Source organism: Tupaia chinensis, unplaced genomic scaffold, assembly GCF_000334495.1.
Source record: "Tupaia chinensis unplaced genomic scaffold, TupChi_1.0 Scaffold139602_1, whole genome shotgun sequence".
In the NCBI taxonomy this organism is placed as follows: Eukaryota; Metazoa; Chordata; class Mammalia; order Scandentia; family Tupaiidae; genus Tupaia; species Tupaia belangeri.
The window spans coordinates 1-8,918 of NW_006199485.1; positions in this window are offsets into that span (position 1 = coordinate 1).

The following is an 8,918-nucleotide window of genomic DNA, read 5'->3' on the forward strand; positions in this document are numbered from 1 at the left end:
GAACCATGGTCAGCTATGTAGGAGTCCAATGTCTCAACTGAATGATTCTTAAAATATATATTTTTAAAATTCAGGTATTGTAGAGAGGGTACATTCTGGACCTGGAGAGGTATTCCTGAATCAGCACTTCCTCTATTGGCTTTCCTTCAAGACTGTAGGAACCCCAAAAAAGAAGTTGCAATAAGTCAGGCTATTTGCAATAGTCCTGCCTTGGGCTGGTTGAAGTGAACCCATCTGGGTGCTGGATCAGCCAGTGGGGGCTGATATGTGGTCCTGGGGCCAGAGCTTGAGCAAAGCACTCCACTCTAGACATCCATGGAAAGACAGAGCTAGAGGCTGAAAATGCCAGGGTCCTTGGAGTGTGTGTAGTCCAAGCCAGAAAACCTTCAGTTTCTTTTCAACACCTGACAACAAGAGTTAGCTGAAATGGTAAATAAACTCAAGCATCAGAATCCTGATAAAGCTGGAATGGGTGAGAATGATGAGAAGGACTTGAGTAAGAGCCACACTCCTGCTTGCCTGTCCCTGGCCTCCTTTTATGACCATCAGCTGAATGGCCCATGGACAGGTGTAATAACTTACAGGTACAGGGCAAGGTATTCTGTGCATTGTTTGTTGTTCTGCAGCTATGACTCTAACTGCTCCACATCTAACCGTGGATGTGCATTTGGGATTTTGCTTTAAAATACTATGCTTTAATAAGTCACAAAATTAACAACTGTTGTCTATAACCATTGTTTCCTGTCACTCCATTGCAAACACAGTATCTGTTGAAGCTTTAAAAAATTGTTTTCTGGCTATTGGTACTTGTTCTAATCATTGGAGAATGAAGACCTTTCCACCAGTGTTAGCAATAATGATGTTGAGCCCCTATAGATTTAGCCCTGCCTAGGTCTGCTGGTACAGTAAGAACCCCTCACCAGGATCCAGTGGGTTAGAAACCCCAATCTCTGATGTCTGGGCACCTGTAATAGGCAAAACTTTGGATGTTCCATGGGTCCTGAGCTGTGGTCTCCAATGTGACAAGTCTTCCCATCTGGCCCGTCCACCCTAGCTTCTACTACTTGATGTATCCCTGATACCCACCCAGCAAAGCCCTAACTCCAGGTCTCTCCTAAGGTCTGCCAGCTCTTTTTCCTTAGAGCTAGTTCTGGTTTCTGGATGCCTATGCCTAGTCCTAAGGACAGATTTGTTTACCAATAACTTGAACTTCTCTGGATATTAGCAGCCATGTCAACTCCAAATTCTCAACACTGCACGTTAACCTATTACACTTACTTAATACTACCTGAACTGGTTATTTCAAGAGTATTCTCTATGTCATATTTGGGATGATTAACCCCAACCTTTGCTTGGTCCTATCCTCTCCTTAATCTCTCCCTTGCACCCCTCCACCTCACTTTACACCTCATTCTGAGTTCCATTAGTTTCTCTGGCTTCTGCTAGAGATGGTTCGAGTTCATGTGGCTCCCAGCACATCCTCTTGGCCAAGGCCTTTCATTTTCTCAGAGAGCTTCTGCCTATACTTTTCTGCAGCCACCACCTCTGGTAATAAAATGGTCACATCTCGGGGCCAATGTGCTGATAGTAACAATACTCCTATAGCACTGTATGGTTTGCCATACAGTATATAATTTGCTATGCATAAAACCCTATGAAATAGGTCCAATATTAACCCAGCTGACAGGTGAGGAAGCTAAGGCTCTGAGTGATTTTGTTCTTGGAAAAAAAAATCATAAAATTACTTGAGGTAAACAAATACATGGTTGAGTCAAGAATTATTAAAGATTTGGGTGCTATTTTTGCTCATTGATGCTACCAACCTTGGTGATGTAGGGTCACACAAGGCATCAAGTCTGATGCCTTGTTGGCTCATGATTTTGATCAAGAAGTTGGGTGTTGGGTCAGGCAGTTGTGCAATGGTTACAAAATCTGACCCATGTGGGAAAGTTTCTGGATTCATGTCCTGGGACCTCCCTGAGCACACTGGGTGCTTGCACATGTGCCTGTGATCCAGACCAGCTGAGACTGGGGCTGGTCATAGCCTAGGAACTCTGCTGGAGGTGACTATATCTCTCTCTCGGAAGAAATTGTCTTTAAAGTTGGATATTGGGATTGGGCCAGTCAGTGGTATGGGATTAAAGCGGCTAGATCCCGCAGGGCCAACCGCATGATTTCAGTCTTGGATCCAGCAGCTTGAGAAATATGTGGGGTGCATGTCTGTACATGCCCAAAATCCCAAAAGGAGAGAGAAATGGAGGAGAAGGCATTGAGGTATAACAGTTCCCCATGGTGCGGGGGGTGGGGGGGGTCTTCTTACTCTCTCTCAGGTGAATGCGTGCACCCTCTGGCAAATTTTTTTTTTAAGTTGGATGTTATATGTGCTCTTTACTCAATACATATTTGTTGAATACCCACTATGTGCCAAACACTATTCCTAAGCACTGTTTAGGATACATCAGTCAACAAAAGAGACAAAATCCTAGTTCTCATAGTACTTGCAGTTAGTGGTTTATTTGTCAGGAATGCTAGACTCTATCCTTAGCTTATCCTCTACAAATGCAAGTAACTATATCAGTGACTCCAGGCCTTGTCTAGCTTTGAGTCTGTGATTCGTGGTCTACCCTTGAGGATTTCTTTCCCTGTGAGTCCCTGATTTGTTCACTACTTTTTTTTGTAGCAAAACAACTACAGCAAAACTGGACAAGACTTTTGAAAATCATCTTGGAGAAGCCAGGAAAAGATAACATGATTACTCTCAAGAATAGCAGTTGATAATGGTTAGTGATGCAACAGAGCAGCTCTCTCTCTCTTTTTAATATTTGTTTAATTTTTATTTATTATTATTTTTTAATTTGACTAGTGGGAGACAGAGAGAAGGTGAGAAAGCAAGCTGAGAGGTCTGGGACTTGAACCGCGGTCAGCCATGTGTGGGTTTAGCACCTTAACCACCATATCACTTGCTAGTCCCAGATACAGCATCTCTTAATGTCAATATTTCAAGGGAAGCAAAAGGCAATATTGAACAAAAAAAAGCAACTCCAGTATGTGGCTTTGTTTTCAGCAGTCTTTCACTGGCAAAAAAAAATCACTTTAGAAGAAGCATAAAAAACTAAATCTGGTCTAAAAATATAGCATTTTTGTGGTGCATGTTGAGCTTCAGCAGAGAAGTAATACATAGTTGGTTTGATTCACAAAACAAGCCTAAAAGATCTGTTACACACTATAATTATCTTAGCATCTTTGCACGATAAGAACATTAAAACCTGACTCTCTGTGCTGTCAGAAATGTTTTCTTTCAGTCTTTTTTTTTTCTTTCTTTCTAATCTTCCTTAAAATATTGGTGTGAATTAAACTCACAGAGGAGGAAACCAGTGAACATCTTCTATAATGCAGTTATGAAAATAAGAGCTGGGTTGTTATTACTCCCATCTGGGACGCCAGATGTTTGCAGACTGGTGTGGGAGTTGCAGTACATTTCTGACCCCAAATTCTAGACTGGTTTAAATGTGTTTAAAATATCCTATTTCCTGCTCCAAACATGTAAATGTAATTGAGTAAGAGTGAAACCAAAAATACTAATACCTATAGTCTGCAAAGGCATGGAATATAATCACCAGCAAAGACAAGTGGCTTAATTGCAATCTGGTTGTACACATTGTTTCTGATACAAAAGGAGGGAAGAGAGGGACCCTGCTAAGGAGGCCTTTGTTATTTTAATAAAACCACACCCTCTCTGGCTACTGCCAAAAGTCAGAAGCTTCCTCAGAACTTTTATCTTGAAATGTCACAGATAATGTAAATTTTCCTTTATTCATGTATCTAGAGAGTCAAGGGTAGAACATATAACAAAACTGAAAATATTCTACAATTGGTTGTAATATTTCTTGGTCATTTGTTTAAGACTAAATCGTCTACCCATTTATCATTTCAACACGAGGGTTTGAAGAAAATGCTGTCAGCTGGGATCAGCTCTGTTGCCCATCACTATATAATCTTTGGAGAGTGGGGCTCCTTGGGGAGGCTCTAATGAGAGGGGATAGGGAAATGGAAGACCCAACAGTGCACTCAACTTCTGCTAATACCTTCTGAACTTCTAGAAGTTTTTTTTAAGTACAATGCTTTTGATAATATATGTGTAACTTGATAGGTCTATAATATGGTTAGTTCTGCAACATTAAAAAAGAAAAAACATAGCAATTGTCTTGATCCACAATGGCATGAAACAGTTCTTATGATGATTTGATGAAAAGGATATGAGAAAAAGTTTCTCTGCAGGAAAGATCATGTGTCTCCTTCACTCTCTTGACAATAAATATGATTTTCAGCTTAGTCTGTGGCTCAGAAATATATTTAGTTGAAATGATCATTTTATGTCTTTCTTTTCTAAGACCAAACAACAGGTATGACTAACTGAATAAAAATCTCAAGAGTTTAAAAAACAATAATTGACTTTCAGAAAACATAAATAAGTTGGAAGATAAGTGTCTACATCAATTGAGTTAATGCATTTCTTTTTAAAAAAATAGAGATTTTTGCTATAGGGCATGTGCGCTTTCTGGAGAGACAGAGACAGAGAGACAGAAAGTGAGAAATCACCCTCCAGGAGAAATGGCCATGCCACAATCCTTCTCCTCCACTCTCCTCTTGGGATTTTTGGGCATGCATGCACATGCACCCTGCATGAATTTCAAGCCTCTGGGTCTGGGACTTGAACTGCGACTACATGGGATTCTGGCAATATAATCATTATGCTATCTGCTGGTCCCAGGTTAATGACTTTCTTAATGTTTACATGTACGACCAAGCACATTAGTGGACTTTCCTTCTAAGTTTAGTCATGTAGTGTATGTAGAATTTTTTGGTGCAAGTAATACACACACACACACACACACACACACACACACACTAGATACAAAGTTATAGAAATGAACCTAGAAAAATTAATTTTTTGTTATTTTCTTTTTGTTATAGAATGATTAAGTTTTCATTATTTTTTATTTTCTTCTCTCTCTCTCTCTCTCTTTTTTTTTTTAATGAGAGCGACAGGGAGGGGAAGAGAGAAAGATACTTATTTTTGACAGGTCTTGCCATGTCACCATTCTTTTGACTCAGTCTCCCAGTCAACTAGGACCACACACACATGTATATGGCTGGGAACCACACCTAGGTCTCCTATGTGGCCTCAGTCACCACTCAGTGCTGCCTTCCTGCCTGCATCACAGCAGCTGAACCCTGGAATGATTCATTTTATAAGGTAGATCATTTATTTGCAATATACAGAATAATCCCTTAATATATCTGTACTGAAATTTTGAACTTTCATGTAACATTTGTTTCTTGGGTTGACCCAAAGGTGTCATATTGCTTCTATTCTTTTTTACTTTCAAAAACTAAAAACAAAACTTTGCCAGAGGGTGTGTGTGTTGGAGTGAGACATAGAAGAGAGAGAAAGCGAGAAAGTACCCCCTGTGGGAAATGGTCACACCACCATCCCTTCTCCTCCATTTCTCCCTTCTTTTGGGATTTCCAGCATGCATACATAAGCACTCAGTGTGTTGTGTTGCTCAAGCTGCTGAGCCTGGGACTCAAACAACACAGTTAGCCAGGAGGAATTTGACCATCTCAATCACCACACCATGGTCTAACCCTAACTTCTCTTTTCATATCCTGTGTTTTATAATCAGTACTTAAGCAAGGGTGGGGGAAAGGATGAAAATGCTCTTTCCACTGTATAGAGGTAACTACAGATTGGTCTAGATTCCATCTAATCCAACGGTTTAATATTAAAGTTGTATTAAAAACCAACGTTTGTTAAGACTAGGAAAATATTAAATAATTCTTCTAAGCTATAATAAGGATTTCCATCTTGCATAAATAAATTTTTTATAAACCCTTCATATAATGTATACACAATGGCAAGGCAGTTATCTGCCTTGGTTTTCTCATCTTCAAAATGAAGAATTTTAAAATTTGCATTTAATAACTCTAAAATTTTATGGTTGTAAATAAATCCCAACAAGTAGGGGGAAAAAAATGAGTGCATGAAAATGTGTGTATGTGCACTTTACAACAGGCTTTGGGACTCAGAATTGAAATCTCTCCCTTGTATTTGCTGCACATGGACATGAAGTCAATGTCCAGAATGCTAATGGGAATTTACTTATTTATAATCAAGGGTGCTTATTACTAGAGCCTCTCACAAGTTTGCCTAATGTACTATTATTAATATTTCCCTTTCTTATTTAAGACAGAGAGGCATTTTCCTTGCTTCCCTTGTCAATATGAATGAGAGTATGACATCCAAGTGCTTAACTACAAAATCTAAACACATTCAGAAGGTTGTCCTCAACAGATGTCTTAATGAGTGGTCCAAAGTGGAGTCAGGGAAGAGTGGAAGTTAGGTCACCTTACTAGGAGAGAAGCAACTTGCCAAAGAGCCAGTGCAGAAAGCAGAATAGGTCACTCAGATTTATTGTTGGGGAGTGGGGTCTGGTCCTTTCTTTGAAGGCAAAGAACAGGTGTTCCCTCTGACTTTATCCTGGAGGAAACCACTTACTACCGGTTACACAGGAGTACAGAAGAGTTGTGTGACCTTTGGGCATTGCAATTAGATGCTATGAAGGCTAATGGTCTTTGAAGGGATGAGAAGCCACCGAATATGCACCAATTGAACCCTACCTCTAATGTATAAGTGGGGTCTTATACAAATTTATCTGACATTTGAGTCTCTACATTGTCTGTAAAATGGAGAAGCAATTCATCCCTTCACAAACTTGTAGGGAGGAAAGGGGTTAGTATGAATGAGCCAATTTGCCCTCTTTGGCCCTTTCTTTCCCAGTGGGGTCAGTTCTTATCTTTCCCAAATTTACCCATTTATTGGCTGATCTCTCTTTAACTTGTTTGTTTTCTTCCACCCACAAACAGGGCTAGTTTTATTGATCGTAAGAAACATTTCCTTGGCTCTGCTGCCTGCTCACACTATTCACTTGTGACCTTTCCTTCAGCAGTAAACCTTTCAGGAGAGAAAAAAAGTCTATCACTTTTGCATTTACAAAGTTCTTCTTCTTTACACTGCACACTGACTTCAGCACCCAACATGCCACCAAACCAGGAGACAGGTTATTTCTACATGTACAGGTCACCATGACACAGATGGTTGGTTAGACATAAAATTATGTTACACACACACACACACACACACACACACAATATACACGTGCATTTTGTTGTTCTGGCAACTGAATAGCTATGGAAGTAATGATACTTTGGTAGCAATGAGTTTACCTGTTGCCCAGATTTTGGTTTCTAATACTATTCTCTACTAAAAGGACCCAAGGATCCTTGGAAAAATAGCTGATTCTAGAATTGAGGCAGAAAAAAGATGACTCTGGAGTATTTTGTAATGTCAAACAGTAGGTCTCTTAATTCAGGTTGCTAAAACAAAAATAGTATGGATTGAGTATTTTAAACAACAAAAATCTCTCTCACACAGTTCCAGAGATTTGGAAGTCCAAAAGCAGGATGTCAGTGTCATCAGATCCTGGTGAAGGCCTTTTGTTTCTGGCTTATAGACAGTTGTTTTCTCATTATGTCCTCACATGGCAGAAGAAAGAAGCACGCTCTACGGTTCCTTTTCATTGGGGCACTAATCCTATCATGAGGACTCCACTTTCATGACCTAATTACTTCCCTAAGGTCCCATTCCTAATTATCATATTGGAGATTATAGGTGGCATGGAGCTTAAGGTGGCTGGATCTCACATGGCTGACTGTGTGGTTCAGGTCCTAGACCCAACAGCTTAAAAGAAGCTAGGCTGCGTGTGTTATGCCAAAAATTCCAAGAGGAGAATGGAGGAGAAAGGATTGTGGTATGGCCATTCCTCCCCGGGGAGTGATTTCTCACATTTCCTCTCTCTGTCTTTCTCTGTCTCTCTCTGGTGAGTGCACACATGCTATAGCAAGCTAAAAATAAATAAACAAACATTATCCATCAGGAATAAAACAAGGATAACCACTTTTACCACTGCCATTCAACATATAATTAGAAAAGAAAAATAATAAGTAGAAGAAATTCAAATTGAATAGAAAGAAGTAAAACTGTTTTATTCACAGATAACATGATCTTATATATAGAAAATCCCAAAGAAGTTACTAAAGCTAATAAACAAATTCAGCAAAGTTGCAGAACATAAGATCAACACAAAAATGATGTATAACTATTATTTGTCAATTAAAGGTGCTTTCTTCTTTACCTCATGTACTTGCCAGAGAAGCAGAGAGAGAGGGATGAAAGTGATAAATCACCTTCCATGCTGCAATCCTTTCTCTTTCATTCTTCTCTTTGGATTTTGGGCACACACAACATGTACACACTCAGCATGGTTTTCAAGCTGCTGGGTCTGGGACTCAAACCACACAATTGGCCATGTGAAATCCAGCTGCCTCAACCACCACATCATCAGCTGGATCTGATATGATAAAGATTTAATATCCGGAATATATAAAGAATTCCTGAAACCCAACAACAAAAACCCAGGCATTTCTTCAAAGAATATATACAAATGTTCAAGAACCACATGAAAAGATGCTCAACATTATTAGCTATTTGCCGGGAGCCGTACCCCAGCCGGGGTGGGTGCACAGGGAGGTGACGCGGGTGAACAGGAATCAGACTAAGACCTCATGCCCTTCACATGTTCTTAGCTGGCTACAGCCAGAATAAACTCCAGACTGCAGCCCTGATGGCCAGAAGTCATGCGTATTTATTATGGAAGGAGTTTTACAGCAGTGGGATGGGTGAGGGGAAGTAAGTGAAACATTTTGCTCTAAAAGGTAAGGCATTCAAAGTGTAGGAACAATAATCATGAAACATGACGTCTGTTTTGTTTAGGTATAAACAGTCATAATTTTTAGAA